The sequence below is a fragment of the Anopheles stephensi genome, chromosome 2, assembly GCF_013141755.1.
Source record: "Anopheles stephensi strain Indian chromosome 2, UCI_ANSTEP_V1.0, whole genome shotgun sequence".
Taxonomy (NCBI): domain Eukaryota; kingdom Metazoa; phylum Arthropoda; class Insecta; order Diptera; family Culicidae; genus Anopheles; species Anopheles stephensi.
In genome coordinates, this window is record NC_050202.1 from 27,490,117 (window position 1) to 27,511,322 (window position 21,206).

Here is a 21,206-nt window from a genome sequence, read left to right on the forward strand (position 1 = left end):
AATGTGTGTGTTTCCCGTGCTCAAGCTGGCCAAGCATTAAGCATCATCAACATTCAATTAGTGCCCCGAGATAACAAAGCTTCTTCGCCTGCTCCAGAGCAGCTCAAGCAGAACGGAAAACGTTTTCCCAAAAGCAGCAACACACACACACACAGAAAAAAAAGGAAACGATCCATTCAGCATGGACAACGTTCTTCAGCTTACACCATGTTTGCGCAGCAATTGGGTGTAAACCATCAGCTGAGTTGTATGTGAGTTGTTTCGGTATTTTGCCCCGGAATGCAGGCAATGGCTGCGTTCTGCTAATGAAAATCAAACATGCAACGGGGCACTTCAATCAAAAGGAAACAGCAGCACCGTAATGGCATCGCCTCGCGGCGCAAAACCACCGACTGGATGCAAGCTGGGGCCGGCCAAAAACCGAGCGCCAAACGACAAACTGACACTGTCTGCAGCCCGCGTTGTGTGCGCGCGGAAAAACTCAAACCACCCATCAACACAGCACAGCAAAAAGAGATAACACATTAAAATGTAAAAAGTGCTCGGTCCGGGGGCTTGGTGTATGTAAATAATTTATGCGGAAGAATCGCAAGCTGTAAGCCAGACAAAAAAGGGAAAAATGGGTTGCCAAGCGAGTGCTTGGTCTCCCTTCGAGTTTTGTTGTTGTTGTTGAGTGAAGGATGAACAAGAGCACGAAGAAACACCAAGACATGGCTCAATAGGGGCTCCGGAAGGTGAAAGCTGGTTGGTTGATGGGCTTCAGAACGAATGGAGAGGTTTACGGAAAGGACGCGTCGGGTATGGCCGTGAATTTTACAAACGTTACCCAAGCCAGCCCTTTACGCTGTAAAGCATGATTACTGTTTCACGTAAGGCGGCTCTGTTTTCAGTCAGTCTCAACCCGAGCCTCCCGGTTGGAGCTGGAGGATCCCTTGGAGTAACTTTAAGGAACAAAATCATCCAGCCCTGGACCACCATATCACCGACAGACAGAAAATCAGTCGCACAACACATTGGAGCATTGTTGTGAAGCTGCCTGCCTTCCATTGCTAGAGTGAATGTAAAGTCAAAGAACCATTCTTTGCGCGAGTAGATTTGTGTAAGCGGGTGTACAGTTAATTCCTCAAAAAAACAACCCATAAACATTTACAACCACAAGCCACAGCACACACCGGGGGTCAAGGTTTTTTTTTTCTATGCTGGATTGCAGGAAACAGGACGGTGGAGGATTGGTGCTCAAACAGATGGTTCTAGCTCTCACAGCACTGAAATATCAAAAAACGCCCACTCCGAGCATGAAGCCCTACCACCCACCCAAGTTTTTGGCAAAGATTTGAAAAATATCAAAAGCTTCACTGGTGTGGTTTCACGGAACCGTCCGAGCTGTGGCCGGAGCGCTCGAGCCGCCTGTAATCATGCTGATGTGTGTGAGCTCCCAAAATTGTGGTTTGATGGTGCGCCACGTTCAACGAACGAGCCCGACCGTGGCTGTCGCTCAACGACAGGGTTAATGATTTTTTATTGCTCTTGCTGTCACTGGAGCTGTTGTCGTTAATATAGCAAATGCGGTGAAATCGGCAGAAGCATTAATTTTTATCTCGTGCAAAATGGTTCCGGAGCTGCGACAAATGCGAAACGAATGCACATCAGTTATCGCGTAATGTTTGTCACGGCAGGCAATACGAAACGATGGATAGATAATCTCGATGGCATATTGCTTTATTAATGTGTCTTTTTTATTCCTCTTCCACCAGCAGCCCGGGAATGTGCCCGGGAACATTAGCTTGACGAAGGGAAGGAAACATAAAGATACACTTCAATCTCCTAAAATGGTGGAAGTTTATCATTAAAAATATGGGTAATTTTGGAGTTTGGCACTGCATTTGCGTTTTAGTACAATAAATCAAACCTTAGTCTCTCGAGTAACAGTAAACTAAAGCCTAGAACGTGCACTGTATAAAGTCGTAACCTGCTGCCTAATACTACAACAATCGAAATAGGATCACATTTTGTCGGACCACTTGTAAAGATCTGGTACCGCTTCGCTTCCATCATTTGCTCTAGCTTGTGAAAGCTTTTGCCTCTTGAAGGTCAGTGGAAATTTCCTACCCAAGTCAAGGCTCAGCAGTGTTCTGAGAAAGGTTTTCATCAGTACTACTCGGTAACATAGGTAACACGAGTTTGGTAGATTTCGGTCCACACTTCAGAGGATTCTTCAGTGCAAAACAGATAAGCTTAAGATACCGGCAAAGTGTTTCTGGAAGCATGATCTCGATAAGCTGCTCTTTAAATCGGCTCGAATGTTGGGAATGTTAGCAGAAACGTCAAACAGTGATTGAACTAGGGGATATCAATTACACCAAGAGTTGGGAAGTGAAGGATGCTGATGAAGTGTTTTTTTTAATCATAAGTTTTTTTATAAGGTACTTAAGAACTAAAACGAAGTACGTTAGTAAGTAACTAAGAGAAAAACCATACATAACACCAATGTTATTTCCACGAATTGTACTTCACTCAATGCAAAAGCTTTCCCCCGATAGCAACAGAGACGGTGCTCCACTCCACTCGGGTAAGATCGGGATAGAACGAATTGCGCTAATCATGAAAAATGGCATTATCGACCATTTTTACGACCACATGGAAAATCAATAAACACGCAACCGGTAATACGGGGCGCTACTACCCACCAACAGCCAAAGAAGCGACGGAAGGAGCGTACAATGTGTGCCAGGGGTGACGACCCATTGCCGGGATGCTTTTGCACAAGCTCATGCAAAATAATCAGATTTTCGTGCCGGCATCTCAGCCCGGCCGCGCTTTAGCCACACGCCCGACAGAAATACCACGAGGGATCAAGAAATAAATCTTCAACTTTGCTCCAAAGTAAGGTTAACCGAAGGGAAATTGAATTTTTGCGATGGGGGTTTTCGGATGCGACGCTTCCTGTTTAATGAGCTGTCAACATGCGCGTCGTTATGGATGGTGTGTGTGTGTGTGGCTACGGTTGCTTTGAGGTGTCAATAATACTTAAAGCATTAGATGTGGTGACAGACCATGATTGAGATGTTCAATCCATGATTAACACGCTATAAGGAGTGTAATTTTAAGAGTTTGCCTAACAGAAAATGAAGAGAACTTATATGGTGATATATTTATAACAATGATCCAAAAAACCTTTGTTGTTTTGCTGCCAGAAAAAAAATGCAAATAAATATGGAAAGCTGTAAATAGAGGATAATGGAGCTTTCCCGTATCATATTTAAACGGGACGGATCTGTTTCATTGCCAGGTTGACAGGTGCTCTGGAAATTAAACTGAGGTTCTCCGCCGTCCGTGATCCTTCTCAAGCTTAGTTTGACAGCTATGACATAAGTTTCGGCAGGCATGGGCTATCAGCTGTCCCTGCGACGGCCCTCAGCAACAGATTGACAGCGTGATCAAAGCGAAAAACGGCAGCGCACACAAGCTACGCCACGCTTATTAGAGCTCTCCGTGGCATGCAATCAACAGGTGATAAATGAACATTGATGGTTTGCATATCGCAAACGAAATATATGGCCAAAGGTTATTTTGGAACGTAGCCCACAACAACTATACCGACAACCCAAAATAGAAGTGGCGCAAAGATGGAGCACACACCAGGCAGGGTGTGTTTCTTTTGTGAACAAAACGGGTTTGCTGCACCGAACAACACGTTCGATATCACGATGAAAAAATTACTTTCTCGCATTCTCGTGTCCGGCACGAATACGAAATCGCGTGCGAAGTGAGCACTTTGCATACAATATTCATAAACTTTCAAACGAACGATACGGTTGAAACCTTAATCGGCGGTGGGAAAATAAAAATTGAACCTTTTGAAAACGCCATAACTCTCAAGCACCACGCGTTTGCGTTTCACTTTCATCTGATCGTCGTATCGGTTTTCTCGCGCTTCGACCGCTCATAATTAGAACCGTTCGCCGAAAGGCACGGCAGACGAAAGTCAATTCCGGCCAGCCGGAGCATGCATCCATCTGGTCAGCGATAGGGGTTTTCAAGATGTACCATTTGTTGGTGGCGGGAAAGCAACAAGCAACGCGATTCCCGAAAGCAATGAAATCCGAAACTCGGGGCCAAGATGAAGCTCACTAATTTCCTCTACCGTTTGCTGTTGCTGAACGCGAGCGAGAGAACACTTCTGCCTCCCACTTTGCTGGTGAATGTCAGCCAAAAAAGAAAAAAGTAAACATGCACTCCCCAGGGGAGGACGCGTTCGGGGCCGTGTCGATCGTGTCGATTTTCCGGCAGCCGGCCATCAAATTGAGTGAAATGTTCGCAAAGTTCAAGGTTGTGTTTCTCCCGAAAAACCCGACAGTAGGCCATGCGTGTGTGTGTGTCGTGGTGAGCGGGCGGGCCGGTGTTTCCGAAGGTCTATTTTTCAAACATCCAATTACGAATTTCTTATGATAGTGATACTGCCTCTCCGTTTGGCTTACCACCCGAACCGCCACCGCCAACGCGTCTCACCGCGCACGGCAGATCTCGAGTATTTCTGTGTTCTTTATAAATAGCCAATTCGTGCGTTGTGAAGGACGCGGGTTCAAAGGGGCACTTCCAGGTTCTAGAAGATTAACGTTAATACTGCTCGCTACGGTGATGGAAATGGTGAGCAGGAGCAGTAGCCGCAGAGGCAGGAAAGTGGGAGCGCGCTGTGGGTGAGAGCGAACGCAGTCAAATTGAGAAAATCTAAAAGAAAAACAAAAAACGGAACCTGCACCAGTTCCTGGAAAAGGGAAAGTAATGCCGGGCCTGTGATCCAATGCGTGTATCGGTCCCGGTTCAACGTCGGCTATCGAACGTTCTATTTTCTTCAAAAGCCGCTCGAACTCGACGCTTCTTTGCTCGCTCCGTGTGATGTTCATACGCCTTTCTTTCTCGGGTGGGGATTGTTTCACCGTTTTACGGGCATGTGTCAACAGTCGAACGGTACCGGGGTGTATAGTATTTGGGTTTACTTATTAATAGAAATATCTTCAGCATTGCGGTACAAGGCTTCGACGAGGGCCAACACGTGATGCGATAGTAGGGCAGACCGTTTGATGAACAGTTGTGAATTGAAGAACTTTGTAGAGCTGGTAGTTCTCTATAATCTGTCTCCTATTTGTCGTTTGTTTGTTCGTGCCCATTTGAAACAGAGCCTTATCGATTTCAGGGATGGAGTTGAAAAGCTAGGCAAATAAGCTAAGGAGCACATTCTGCCCAGGGGGCAACATTCTAACATGAATGCTTGATCCATGTAACGAAATGAATGTGTCGTATAGAAATCTTGTATTTATGTAAGTACAACTAGTAATGGGAAATAAGAGTCTCGTTAAGGAATCGAATCTTCTAGAACCAGTTCTTAAAAGGATCCGAAAAATCCGACTCCCAATCCCTTCCGTTATGACAGTATTATTTCATTTAGACGAGCTCTTTTCGTATCCCTATCAAAACTCGATCGAAACCCAATTCTATCCCTATCGATTTCCAATTGAATCTCAATCTATTTCTTATCGAATCCCTATATAATCCCAATGGAATCCCAATCGAAACCCAATGGAATAACAATTCACTGGGAATGAAAAAAATCTAATCGAATCCCAATAGAATCTCAATCGAATCCAAATGGAATTCCAACCTATTCTCAATAGAATCCCAACCAAATCCCAATCGAATCCCAATGGAATCTCAATAGAATCTCAATCGAATCCCAATTGAATCCCAATCCAATCCCAATCGAATCTCAATCGAATCCCAATTAAATCCCAATCCAATCCCAATCGAATCCCAATCGAATCTCAATGGAATCTCAATCGAATATCAATCTCAATGAAATCCCAACCGTAATTCAATGGAATTATAATCGAATCCCAATCAAATCCCATGGGAATCCCAACCAAATCTCAATCGAATCCCAACCATATCCCAATCCAACTTGGCTCATCTTCGGACCGGATTCTAATCGAATCCAAATCGGAATCCAAGACGGTTCCTTTTCGAATCAAAAATGGGTTTGGATCCCTATCGAATCTGAATCGGACTCGAAACCATCATTTAGAATCCGATTCAGTTTCGAATCTTTCTAGGGATTGGGCCTTCGAATGTTCCAAATCTCGAATATTCCATCACTAAATATAACGGCGCCGGTCTTCACACAACATTCACCCCGGCAGGACCGGGGTTCAAATCCCATCCAGACCGCCCACCCGTACGCAGGGCTGACTACTTTGCTACGGGTAAAATCAAGTCATAGAAAGCCAGAAATGGCAGACCGAGACCGCCCGAGGTTGTAGTGCCAGGGAAGAAGAAGAAGAAATAGAACTAGTTAAATTACGTGCACTACAGCACCCTGATTTGTTTACTGTCGATATGGAACATAATCTCCATAAACAAGGGATTATGCCGTGTGTTGCTTCACTGGGATTACGTGGAAATGTAGGTTAAAAACGCATTTACTATTCAAATTGTGCTGTTCTATCAAATTCTAATGAGCGCCTATCGAGTGATCAAAATTCTTACGAAATGCCTAAAACTGCAAGTTTGTCTTCAAGCACGTGTTAGACATGTCGAACATTACCCCGTCTGCATAAATCAGCATCAGCGATATAATTAATTCGTACCCAACAGCTTTCCATCGCGAACTAGCTGAGCACTATTGAAGGGAGCTCAGCCGGTGCTGTTCATAAATAATAATACTACAACCATTTGCTTCCTACCTGAGGTGGCCCCGACCCGATGTCGTGCGTGTTCGAGTGGGCTCAATCGTATACGGTTCAAACGCATTTGCACAATGCGAAACATAAGCTTTTCCCAGCACACATCGTTCTCCAACCCGAAAGGAAACGTCGCCGATAGAAGTGGGGAAAATCTATTTCAGGTTAGAAGCGCTCACTTCCAAACACACGGCGCATGAAATTTCATGAGCCGTTGGGGAATAGAGCAAAAGGAGTAGCTGTTTACTGCCGCGCAGTGGGAATCGGGCCTCGGAAAGGCAAATATACTCCCGCGATCCGGCAAAGGTCAAAAGGTATAGGAACAAATCAACGTTTTGTGTAAGAGTGCCAAAGAATGTGCTTTATGGAGTATGCTGCTTCCAGTGCTCTTTGCGTGCCGTTCCAGCCTGGCACTGGCGTGTGCTGGTTTCTCTTTCGCTTTCCCTTTCTTATCGACCATTTCCTTCACCACGATAAGCAACTCACTGGCAGGAGTTTGACGTACATAAAAGGATGCTTGCTGCTGGCAGACCAACGCAGACCGGTCGCAACGGGCGGACCGGTTGGAAGAAGTGGAATAATTTTTCGATTTAATTACACATTTGCGTTATATTCTCGCCATCCAATTAGTGAAATAAAAGCAGCTGGAGCGGTGTCGTTTGTCTCCTTTTGGGATTTGCTAGACAGGTCATACGAACGGCACAGGCAGCACAACAGTTTAATAATGAAACAAAGCATAACGATTGCTGTCGGGGGTTGTTTTTTTTTCGCTCTCATTCTCTCTCTCTCCCTCTCTGGAGGAGTAACGCATGAACCTTGACGGCTGTCATTTGTTAATGAGAAAAAGGGGTCGATTGGGATTGTTGGGTAGCAATTATCGGTGCATGATATTGAACGGTGTCAGACGTCACCTTTCCGATGTCTTGTCGCACAAACTTATCTCTGCACTATCCCTGAACAGTATTAACTAAAGAAAATTGGTATTTTAATGTAACATAAACTTACCGTGTAGAGTATAAAAATTGGAGCTTTGCTCAACATCTACTGATAAAAAGATACATCCAAAGGGTCGGTGCAGACGGGTGCAAACATCCACCAGACGGTCGATAAATATAGCGTACGGCTGTGCGCCGCGATAACCACCGATTAATGTGCACCAACTACCGTGTGCGTACCAATGCACTGTGATCACTTACTACACTACGAACAACTAGGTTGGTGATTATATTATATAGCACTTCACGGCTTTCACTACTTTCACTATTAGTCGGTAAAATTGTAATAACCTCCTGCGAATTATGCCTTGGGAGTAGCGCTTGTCTACACTTTCGTTGGTTCGGTGAATAGAGATTCGGTTAACAGAGTGCTTACCACCGTACGACTGGCCGTAGCACGATATGTGTGATGAAAATTACAGCTTTTGTGATCACACCACCGACATGGTTTTCCTCACTTTAATCTCGCCACGAGAGCACTTCCGCTTTCTTTAACTATTCAAACAATAAATTTGTTTGTGCTTTGTTACACTCAACGAAAGCTGCGCATTGGTTGTAACACAATTTTTGCAGGTTTAAATCACCGGTTTCTATTGTTGTTTCGCGTGGAAAACGTCATGAAAACAATCCATGCAAAATGCCGATTTTCCTATCACACACACACACACCACCACACACTGCGCCGCGTACGGTTGATATGCGCTGCACTTTGCAAAAGGTATTAATGGCACAAGAAAATACGCTGAAACGGAAATAAACGCTGCACGTTAGGAACTCGCTGGAAGAGGGGGTGAAAACGAGGAAAAAGGGGGAGGGCAGATCGTAGAGCTTATACGTCCAGCAAACAGAAGCATCGCGCGCCATTGAAACTACCCGGCCACCGGCATCTGAACCCGCCAAAATAAATCCACGTCCGTGGAAGGTTTTCAATTATTAACTTTGTAATGCTATATTAAAAATTTAATTTTCCACCTGAGCAAACGAGCGCAGTTAGAATCGGGGGGCTTTACCACCGGGGCAGATTGAGTGACGTGAGTAGAAAGAAAATTGCTTTCGGGCAGCGGTCGGCCCCGGAAGAGCTGGAATTGAAAATGACCACGAAAAGCACGATGCGCCTACGGTCGACACCGGACGACGCACGACAATCCGTCTTTCGGCACACACACACACGCACACAAACACATGTTGCCAAATGGGCGGTGGGAAAACAACCGACATGCACATAAAGCCGGTGCACGATCAGCAGGAACCGGAACAGCGGGACGGTCACAAATCGAGCTGAAATCGTACCATTTAGGTGAGCAGCTTTTGCCGCCAGCGAACGCCGGGAACGGTTCTGGTGACGATGTAATTTCACACATGGCGCACTAACATTCACATGGTTTTGTTTTTGTGCATTCCCATCGCCAGCGGGATACGCCGTCGCTTGTTTTATGCGGGCTGCATAAAATATTGATGCCCTTTCTGTTACAATCTGTTTACGCTTCACCTAATAACTGCACGTGATGCACCAATTTGAGCGACCAATAGTGGGTAAAACCCACACCACACAAACTTTCCACCCCACTTAATAACTGCTCCCTTCCGCCACCTGCAGAACAGAGTCAAACGTACGCAAACAGAAACGTCTCACTTAGCGTGCCGCTGGGACTGTGCCGGTCGGGACGGCGCTAAAATATTCAGATTGACCAATATCCTGCTCGCAATGATTTCTGCACATTACTCGCGAACATCGCCCGTTAACCCGCTGCAAAGCCACCCAGGTTTTGGACTGGGTGGACCGCACACTCTACACGTTCGCTCCATCGCTACAGGACTTCACTATCCTTTATAGCCGGAAAGGATGAGAAGGTGTAAATACGCCGGAGCTTGAGAAGCAGAGAACCCCTGAACAGGTCAATTGACCATGGTTGTACCAACACGCACAGTTTCACATATACAGCCGCACACACACACACACACACACACAAACACACACACGAGCTAACGTAGGGCACGCAATGTAGGGCATGCTCAGCAGGGTGAAGATAGGGAAGGAGAGGGTGAGGGTGTAAAGGCACCCTAAAGGTTTTCCACTGTCGGCACGAAAACTCTTCGATCCTGTATCGGATGGGTGATATCGCCACCCTTCTCTAGCCACTACCTATACTACCCGGCAAAGGATCGTTATTGCTTGGGTTTGGGTTTACTGGCTCACTCGCTCGTTCGCTCGCACCGTTTGCTTGCGTGATCGTTGATGTTGGACGCCGTATCAAGCACAGGTTGGCGAAAAGTATGCGAAGCAGAAAAGGTCCAATAATGAGCACAGAAACGCGGTAAACATAGTGCCAGTGCACCGCAAACGACGACACGACACTCGCTACAAATGTCAGACAGACGGCTACAGAGCAGCTAAGCGGTAGGAACCGAACCCCTTTGACGGTGTCGGACTGCGACGGTGCAGCGTTTTGTGTGTCAACTCGCCGGATACTGAAAATAAACTGACGGGAACCCGAACAGATTGGTTACTGGTGGGTGGGATGTGCCAGTAGAACCCGTGAACCGCTGGCTGTGTGACTCTCCTATTGCTCGACCGTTCGCTGCTCAGTCGCTCATCTCTCTTCGGCTGACGGTGAGCAGCTGGTTTTCACTTTTGTTACGGCAGACACGGACGCATGGTTTCTACGCAAGGCGGACGGTGGCCTCGCTTGTTGATCGCGAGTAACTCACGAAACGGTGGTGCCTTCTCTCAGCTGTAACGCATTCTCACCGGCGGCTGTATTAATTGTAAGTTATGCTGAAATCAATCACCCTTTGTGTAAGTTTAATGGCACGTCGAAAAATGGAAACTCACCTGCAGTGTAGACTGTGTGCGAAAGTTCATCGTGGTGCTAATGTGGTCTTTAATTAATATTGTTGATAATTTATGATTTTTTTCAGCTATATTTGTTTAAGTTACACATGTTTTTAATATTATTTATTTTTGTACTAACCAGAACTGACTTTCTGGCTACGTTTTGAACTGTGTAACCCATTACACGACCGGCATAACCATCGTGAATAAGTGAACAGTTACTAGTGTGTTTCTATTCTCAAGTAAAGTTATTTTAAGTAAATGGTTCGAACCACTTTTTCGTGGTATAGAGCAATAATACTATATTACTACTTCCTCGAACGATTTCTATAAAGCAACTCAAACAGTGAAGGAAATGTGATGGACTCTACGTACCAGGGAACCTACATGTTCTGTGAGCTGTGAACCCTCAAGAGAACGATTTGTATTGATGGTAGCCAGCTCCTTCAACCGACCCTTATCGTACCCCATTCATATAACGCACACTTTATTTTATTTTATTCATTACCGGTGGCCTGACCGTATTGCTTATCGCACACTCTATGGTGAAAGCCAATGTGCGAATCTACCGATGCGTTCGGTAAGGTGTTTCTAATCATTATCATGAGTGTGTGGGCTCACCATTTATTCTACTTACATAAAAGGTATGTCAGCAACATAATTTGCAAATGCTGTCGTTATTTGAACAGAAAAAAGCTTATTGAATTAAATACACTCAAACAACAAACGTTTGATGGAGACGCCTGGTTGTTTGTACGAACTTCTTTTACCGGTACGGTCTAAATGGCCCATATGTCAGGTATGTATGGGAAGTAGCTGTTTCTATTCGATGATAAAGTCTTCTCTAACATACGATGATGCTAACTTTAAACGCCTCTCCTAGGATTTGAGATCCTTCGGAAAATGTGTAACCCCTTCTTATCCGCCACAAGGTTCGAAGTGCTATGTCGAGCGTAATCTAATAGTCTCCGTGTTTGTTTAAGCCTACCCAAAAACGATGCTTTCAACCTATCGCTTTCTGCAGTCACGTTTTGAAGGCCTGGTGGGCGGAAATCCCAGTGCAATGATCTTGTGCCATCGACCGTAGTGTTTGTTTTGCTTTTTGTTTGCTTTCTTCGGCTCGCTATCTTACACACGAAATTTAACGACTAAGCCCCCGGGGTCAAGCAATACATGATAAGGGTTGCCGGCTTGGTGATTATTTGATGAAGTGACATTTTGACCATGTCAACAACGATGCGTTTTCCGTTCCTGGAAAGTGGCGGCTGAGTGACATTATCATATATAGAGGGCAACCGATAGAATGTTGTTTGTTAATAGCTGAGGTAGGGCCAATTTTTAATGCTATTAAGAGTTTATTATTAATTTTTGAAATAAATTATTCAACGTCATCAAATTCTGAAAGATTCATTTTTATTACTTTTAGCCAGATAGAACTTCACAATTTGTTCCTCAATTCCAATTTTAAACCAAACCCCTGCATGCAAATGCGGCAAATTCTGCGCACCATTTTATTTCGAAACATGATGTAGGTCAGGGAAAGGAATTGAAAGGCAATCATGATTCCTATTAGACGCATTAGCTCACCCGTGAAATTGTGTACAGCGTGATGGGATGAAGGTTGTGCTTACATTTAAATCAATTGTTGTGACAGGCCTGTTCTGTCGGCAATGCAAAGGACAATAGGGCTTACAGAAGCCAAAGAAAATGTTGTGTGTCCTTCGTCCTCGGTAGTTGCTCCCTCCTGCGCACCGATCATTTTCTAACCAAATATCTTTAAGGTATTCACGGCACACCGTGACAAAGAATCGCTTGACTGATAAGGATAACAAACGAATAATAAATGGGGTATAGGTACATCATTCGCTTGGCCAGCGATGACACTGGCAGGAAGGTAAGGTCAACCTCGTGGATATACGACCCCATTGAGTCCAAAATCGATACATGTCGTACACCGTCTCCGTCGTCCGTGACATGGTGGTGGTTCGTGGCACATTAAAGAATTATGCACTGGAATTGAATCAGGATCCCAAATTTAGTACTCATGTGTGATTAATTATCCAGAGCATTATCTGTGCGATGAGAGACAGAGTGAGAGAGAGAGAGAGAAACAAAGAGAGTTTCATTTATTTTTCTATTAGTTAACTTGTGTCTATATCACATTCTAGCATTCAAAAATAAATGAAACAATTTTAGTTATTCAGACACAATTGTATCATGCTTCTACTATGCAAACAAAAACCGGTAAATAATAATTTATTAAGCTGATCGGTTGAAATTATGAAGGTTAGCCTACGCAACCGAATGAACTTCATAATCAGTGAAGGTTCATCAATGACCCACTTAGTGGAACAGCAGCAAAGAGCAAAAAAAAAACGAGCGCTCTGAATCACTCCCCTGTGCGGTTTGTCCGTGCGGGCATTATTCATTCATATCTATTGATTTTCGATTTCTAACCAGCTAGCATGTGGCGCGTCCTCGAATCAACAAGCATCGGCAGTCAAATTAAACATGAACCGATGGGAGCTGGGTGGTTGGGCCAAACGGGGTAACGGATGCGGCGCGAGTGGTTTTATTGATTTTGTCCAACAGGATTGTAAAGCATTGCTCAGTCAATAAAGGTGTATTGCACGGCAGCACAAACAGATAGTTTTCATCAACGAAAAGGAATTCGTTTGGGCGTACATTAGAAGGCGAATGGAAATGCAAACGAAGTGGAAGCGAATCTGCCTTAAGAAATCTTTCGATTTTTAACCTTTGTTCATCTTAGCTGCTCGATACCGTAACAGGCTTATATTTTTAAGTAGTCAGTTTTGTGATAAATAGTTTTTTTTTAAATATTATCTTATTTATCTTATTTATTGAGTTATTTAGCTACTTATTAAGAAAATCCGTATCATCTCGATGCCGTGTGATGCCTTAAGGCTAAATGTGTTACCCTAGTCCCAGAAATGGTCTGTTCTCTTGTTTGTAATTACTGAGAAGAAGATTGTAATACGTTACCAACATAACTTTTAGTGGCGATGATGAAGTTTTTTTTATCCTCTACAATGCAAATAAAATTGCTAATAGTTCAAAAAAATGAGTTATAACATAAACTTTTTATAAAACTAAAAGCTGAAGGGCTCGGCAGGAGGTGACCTCCTGCTACTAATTGGTCTGAAATCCTCAAACATTCGTTCGTTGTTCTTGAGTTAAAATTTTGTTTAAACATATGAAATGCACATTGAAATAGAGTATAAACACATATCTTAAACATAATTTCGACCATCTCGAGCCTATGCGGAGGTTTGGATGCGATCATCATCATAATGTACATGTAATACTGAGGTTAGTAAATTGTTAGCAAAGCCTAGAATCAGACAATGTTTTGATACAAAATTGTACATAAGTGACCCACCCACCCAGCAGTCACTTGATATTACCGTACCGTTTTCTCACCCATACCGCTAGTTAAGTTCATTTTCGTCTCTGTCTCTGAAATTGCTTATATGCGCTGCGGTCTGATTTATTGCCGCTTATCACGAGCCATGTAGAGCGCAGCAAGGAACGCGCGGTGATTTAAGCGATGAATGTAAACCAACCAAGGAATGCAAAAGCTAACCGCACGCCACCGTTCCGGGTCCGGTTTTGTTGCGGCACCATATCCAGGAAATGATAATTTTGTTTTTTCCTCCTACTCCACACATCTATTACAGCACGAAACGGGCGTGTTGGGTCACTTTTTTGCTGTTGTTGTTGCTGTGCTGTGCCTCATGTTGCTCGTTTAGTATAGCACTTTAGTTATTTCCAGCCAAGTACCGTGGAACTGGGAGAAAGGGAATGATTTTGCTTAGTTCAGCATCGCGCACAACCCTACATTACAGCAGCTACGGGCAAAGGCGGCCATTGAACCTTCCATTAGACTGACCCGCATCAGCATCGATCCGTCTGCGCTAAAGTTGTCGCTAAGTAAATTGATGCATCACTAACGGTGCAAAGTGTATTTATTATAACGCAAACGTATTGCTCTCCTGTTTTCCCTGCTTTCTTATTTTAAAGCAGAAATGTGTCAGCTAGCACGTACAGGCTGGGACAAACAAAAAATGGGAAAGTCTTTTAATTAAAGTGCAAACATTTACATGTACATGAACGGTGGATTTATGGTTGAATTTAAATTAAACATTAATGCTGTAGTGATTGAAGGTAAAATTAGCAAACCATTTTTTTTTTTTGACCCCCAAACCATGATACTCCGGTAGGAATTGAATGCTTCAAAAACCTCAAACGATTTGACTCAATTCGAACACCGGCCATCGTGGCGCTTTGAAGAAGATATGATGGAATTTTCCAACGGCCCACAATGGGGGTTGAGTTCGTGGCGCACATACCACCACCACCACCGTAAGCTCCTGCGCTCGGCTCGGTCCTTCCAGGAATGGACAACGTTCACCATTACCCCGTACCGGCAGCAGCAGCAGCAGCAGCGCCGAGATCGAAAACCAAGCGAACGAGCAACGCAAACGCACGAGTGGGTAATTAATTGTGACCTTAATTTGGTACTGGCTGGCTGGGTTTAGAGCGGGAAGGGCAGGAATCAACATGTTCCCCGGTTTCGTCTGATTCCCGGCCGATAGCGGCCTGGGAAGGGGGCTTCTTTTTTTATGGCTATTGATTTTTCTTCTCCCATCTTCCGGGCCGAACCTCTTCGCAAGCAATAAAACAAAGGGAACAGCGCCAGTTAACTTATCTCCTTAAAACTACAATAAATGTTTTTCCTCGTGTTTGACTTGACCGACCGGCTGCCCATTAAGCGTGGCGTGCGGCGAATAATGGAAAATAAACTTCCAAATGGGGTGTCTCCCGTGTGGGCAGCACACCTAGACGTTAGACGGACGGCGTCAGCGAACGGCGCAAAGCTAGAGCTCAGAAAAAAAAGGATGCCTAGGTGTCAAACGAGCGCTTTAAGTGACAAACCGTCCCGGATGACGTTGGATGTTCGCGCTGGTAAAAATATTCGGCAGTGTGACGGTTTACACGCTTCCATGCAAAATGGTGGCTGGCGGAAACATTGTTTAAGCTGCCACGTTTCCCGAACCTGGCAGGAAGGAATGTTTCATACCAATGGAGCAGAAATTTGCATCTTCTTTACGCATATCGCACTGGTTGAACGCACTATACGTATCAGAATGTAGGGAGCAAAATGGAGGGAAACATCAAAGAAGGAATAAACATACACACGGTCAGAACAGAAATGACAAATGGTTGGTTTTTCGGGCGAAGCAAATATGTCAGGTACGAAATTGTTGATCCTGAGTTTTTGCACACTTATTGGTTTGTAATGGTTGGCGATTTTTTTCGCAGCTTTAATTCCTTGATTTTTTGTCCCAAAATTCGTTTATGTGCTCAGGCGTAAACGGCACGTAAATGATTCCAGCTGGTAGAAGTATTTTTTGGTTGTCATCTTATTTAAAAATCTGCCTTACCAACTAAGGACCTAAATAGTTCGCTACTAAAAAAAGCTTAATAAGTTGCAGTTTTCCTTAAAAAAATCCATTGTTCCACAGTAAAAGAATACTGGTTGCTCAGCGAAAAAAAATCCCTCCACCATCCCAATTGTTCGTGCCAAAATGGATGAAAAATCCCGACAGAAGAAATTAATTATGCAAGCTGTTCAGCGGCAGGAATGCATCATTGCCAGTTAAGCTCCGCCGGCCAAATCGGCCAACACGTTTGCCCTGACGATGCCGTCGTCGTCGTCAACGACACAATAACGTTTTCCAGCCGTGCATGATGAATGTACGCCGGGCACGCCGAAGCAAAGGCGAACTAATCGATATTTCCTGTGGTCAGCTCGTCAAACGTCAAGACGGCGCGTGTTTGTATTATTAATTAATTCCCGGCTTTTATGGCAATGTAATAAAAACGTTCCTTTATGAACGCGCCGTACTGCACGATGTCCGTAAAAAAGAAAGTGAAAGCAAACGAACTGCCCCGGATGGGGAAATGCGTTAGTGTGTGTGTGTGAGTGTGAAAACCCCGCTGGAACAGGAATGAGTTATTAATGGTGCGGAAATTTAAAGAAACTACAGGCGAAGGATGAATTGTGGAAGGTTTAATGATGCGTTTTTACTGGTGTAATATGGCTGGTATAAGGAATACAAAGTGTTTAGTAATTACTTTGATTGACTCTATGATAGACTAGAAGAATTGATACTGTTTTTCAGGATAGAGAACACCGAAAGAACAGGGTAAAAGGGCGCAAACCAGCCACTGAATCACAACTGCTCAGTGCCCACAAAAACATGACAAAAAAGTACGCTTCAAGATGTTTATCATGCTTTGTGGTGTACACTACCGGCCATGCAACCATGTTTTGCTGCTATGTTTCGGAAAGGGAGAACGCTCCGAGTTTGGACTCTGAATATTGATCCGCCTGAATATTGAACGAGAACCAGGTCCCAAACGGATGCTTGACATATGATGCCGGCTGATGTTATTGCTCTACAAACGATGGATGGATTTATGCACCCGGGTCGGATGACCATGTTGTGCAAAGTAGCTGCCAACTAATAAGCTCCTACCTTTTGGCAGGACGTTCAACGTGCTGCATTATAAATGCAGTAGGTAAATTGAGTTTGGCGCAGCACCTTGCTGCGATGTGCAATTTTCGCAAACGTGTCCAAGGTAGGTTACTGAAAGCCGAACAGTCGAGCTTTTGTGATGTATGCTGGCCGACGGGCAAATCCCACACGTACCCGGGGTTTGGTTAAAAGCTGTAATTTACCTATTTAAACTTTTGTACTAAACTTCAGTGTGGAAAATGATAGGTTTTGTTCCTGTCGTCCTGCTGTCTCCGGCTGCTCCCTGCGCTTCCCGTTCTGTTTCGAAGGTACGCTGACTACGCTCTCCCTAATGGTTACACATAACGGTTAGCAGTAACGTGTTCACCACACCCGAACTAATTGCTTCTCTGCATTTACAAACGAACGAAGCATCACATTAGGAGTCGTATGCGAGATATGTCTAGCTGCCGTGTGGTGTGGCAAAGTTTGGCACACACCATACCAATAATGGGCACTCACACACATACACTCACACACTATATCAATTTGTAGGGCGATTATGGGTGAGACACACGCTCGTTTGCTTTCGAATGGGAATTACCATAACTTAGCCATTAGGTCAATGATTCTAATCAATAGTTAGTGAAGTTTGGTGGCCATTCTGGCCATGCGAATGATTTTGTTGTAATGCAAGTATATTGCCATCAAAATGCAACTAAATTACATGTGTTTGTGTTTTGTGTAAATAATCACAGAGTAAAATGTCTTCGAGTGAAACTCTATGTGTATTTTTCATGATTGACATGTTTTGTAAAACCGAACGAACTTCATCAGATAACTCATTGAAAAAGAAATTTTTATAAGGTGTGGAAAAGAGATGTGTGCACTGACTAAGAAAGAGGAGTGAGTTAACCTAATCCTGCAAAGGAGTAAGTGGCTTTAACTCAGCATAAGAAGTTTGTATGACTCTCCCTCGCTGTGCTGACTAATGACTCACTCCTTTTGATTGTAACTCACTCTCACTCTCTGTGCTGACTAGCGGCTCACTCTTTTGGGGTTTAACCTCAATCTCATTCCCTGTCCCGACTATTGACTCACTTGTTTTTGGTTTACCTCACTCAATTAGAGTGAATAGTGTTTTGGTGCACGGGTAAGAATCAGCCAGGGTAAAAGACTCGAGAAGGCCCCCCCCTGACAAAATTTGTTAGGCGCTGTAGGATTTACGCCTAAAGGTATGCAATCCGCAGTACACGTTGCGAGAGCTTCACAGTGAGCTTTCAGTGTGCTTTCAGTGTGGTCAAAATTGGTTGAAGAAAGTCGAATAAAATATTGTTATTACTTGATTAAAATCCCCTCTCCGCTAACTCTACCATTCATTTTGGGTTACAGGGGCTTCTTACTAGTTTTCAGTCGTACTAGGGGTGAACAATCGGGCCTAAAACATGCACGGCGTTCTCGGACGGTAACGGAACAGTAATTCGATGAATACTTGTTACCTTGCATTGATATTCAACAAAGGAGGAAACAAAAGAAAATCATATTCTCAAACCACTTGTTACAATGTATTGTATCAAGTTCTACTCGCTGTCTATTAACAGTATTAAGGAACAATGCACAATGTTTACATCAAATGGGTTTTGACCATACAGAAATCCCTTTGTACAACAAAAATGACAGACCACAGTGCTGCACACAAAAGATTCTAGGGGGGGCCTTCTCGAGTCTTTTACCCTTAATACTGTTAATAGACAGCGAGTAGAACTTGATACAATACATTGTAACAAGTGGTTTGAGAATATGATTTTCTTTTGTTTCCTCCTTTGTTGAATATCAATGCAAGGTAACAAGTATTCATCGAATTACTGTTCCGTTACCGTCCGAGAACGCCGTGCATGTTTTAGGCCCGATTGTTCACCCCTAGTACGACTGAAAACTAGTAAGAAGCCCCTGTAACCCAAAATGAATGGTAGAGTTAGCGGAGAGGGGATTTTAATCAAGTAATAACAATATTTTATTCGACTTTCTTCAACCAATTTTGACCACACTGAAAGCACACTGAAAGCTCACTGTGAAGCTCTCGCAACGTGTACTGCGGATTGCATACCTTTAGGCGTAAATCCTACAGCGCCTAACAAATTTTGTCAGGGGGGGGCCTTCTCGAGTCTTTTACCAAAATAAGAATAATAGAATTTAAAATAATAAATAATAACATCACTTCTGACAATGTAGATTATCATGCTCTACTCGCTGTCTAGTAACAGTATTAAGGATTAATCCACAATGTTTATATCAAACGAGTTATGACCATACAAAAATCCCACTGTGCGATAAAAATGATAGGCCACAATGCTGCACACAAAAGATTCTGAAGGGGGCCTTCTCGAGACTTTTACCTCAGCCGACTTTAGGGATATACATAAACAGGATACCTGTCGCGTACGAAACGGCCCACGACGTTTTGACAGCCAAGCGGAGCGAATAATCCTTAAGCTGCGTACACAATGAGCCTGATGAGCCTCTTTCAACACGTAGCGGATGAACGCAGCTGATTTTAAATTTTGAGTAAATGTTGTACTAAAATGACAACGCATTCGAATTGTTAAAAACTGTTAAAAATCCGAAACGCATACTAAATGAGGAGCGCTTGTTGCTGGACGCAACAATACCCTTGTATTTTCTCTCTCTCTCTCTCTCTCTCTCTCTCTCTCTTTCTCTACTTACTTATGTAAGGAACCCAAACAGTACTGAAACACTTATTAACTCTTATTGAGTGTTTTAAGCCAAAAAGGGGGGGAACAAATCACTTACTCACACTTATTGAGTGAGTTGAAACCAAAAGACGTGAGTCACTAGTCAGCACAGAGAGTGAGAGTGAGTTGAATCCTAAAGGAATAATTAAAGGATCAATGTCGAGCAATATATGTTTTGATAGCAGTAGATACGACAGCGACACCCTGCCTCATACGGCAGGAACGGGGTTCAAATCTCATCTGGGCCGTTTTCCCATAGTGTGAGGTTTGACTACCCAACCATGCGGTATCATCAAGTCTAGTAAGCCAGAAATGGCAGGCATGACCTAAGAGGTCGTTAGGCCAAGAAAGAAGAAGAAGATATTCTCATGAATCTGTAAAGAAAGAATCAAAGATTCAAATTCTTATAACCACTCTTTCACTCTGTTTGTAAAGAGTGATTATTCCCATCTCTAAGTTACAAGTATTATCAAGAATACCCAAGTATAACATAACCCGAATTGAACTTTTTTTTACAATAATCTGAATTGTTTGAACAGCGAGTTCATTGTGTTCACACTATTCAAAAATATTACTCTCAGTTTCTCTATTCTACTGAGCGGTGCAATATGTAACAATAGAGAAAGTTACGCTGGCACTAAAAACTTTAAACAAAGAACCTGCAGTGGTGTAAGGTACGAGAAAGTTCTAACACAGCTTATTCTAAAAAGAAAATCTGAACCTGATTCAATGCAAAAATAAATCGATTCGTTTTGCTTAAAACCAAACTACGGAACGAGTAATCATTGGCAGTGGATGGCTCCGTGAAAATCGTAAGAAAAACACCCCCACACACACACAGCGTCCTTGTATTTGCTCAAATTTAAATACGTGTTTTTATCGTTTAGCAACGCAAACAACCCTTTTTTTCCGGACGCTGCAATGCACGGGGCCGGGACGGTTTCGTGCGGATGCATCTTTAATGTTCAGCTCTTTTCAAGCAGCTTTCCTTGTTTGTCTGACCCATTTCAGTCAATCATTCAACGTCATGCAGACTTGGTACTTTCAAGTTTCGCCTTTGGACGATTACTGCACACAGTGGTAGCAGCGAAACGGTAATAACACAATCACACGAACACACTTTGCTCGAGCGATTTGTTTGATTTAACATATTTTTTACCTTTTTTGGGAGCTGCAAAAGTTAGGGTGGGTTAGTTGAACGTTTAGTTTGGATGGGTGATTTGGTTTTTGTGCGAAACATTATTAAGTTCTGTCTTAATGATAGAGGGGTTAACATATTTTCAGCTTCCGTAACTTAATTTTCTCACAGCTGGATGGTTTGTCAATCGTACAGCGTTCGTATGAGATTC

The 21,206-nt window shown here is 43.6% G+C and overlaps 1 protein-coding gene across 11 annotated transcripts in view; it reads right to left on the minus strand.

Moving 5' to 3' along the window:
* The window catches only part of LOC118506020 (small conductance calcium-activated potassium channel protein), a 146,582-nt gene extending 136,367 nt beyond the window's left edge, over positions 1 to 10,215 (minus strand). For all 11 annotated transcript variants that reach the window (XR_004905474.1, XR_004905475.1, XM_036042614.1 and 8 more), the window contains exons 1-2: positions 10,141 to 10,215; positions 7,740 to 8,471 (exon numbers count right to left, since the gene is read on the minus strand). The gene's annotated coding sequence lies outside the window, so the exon portion shown is untranslated. The remainder of the gene's footprint in view (positions 1 to 7,739; positions 8,472 to 10,140) is intronic.
* Positions 10,216 to 21,206: the final 10,991 nt, after the last annotated feature.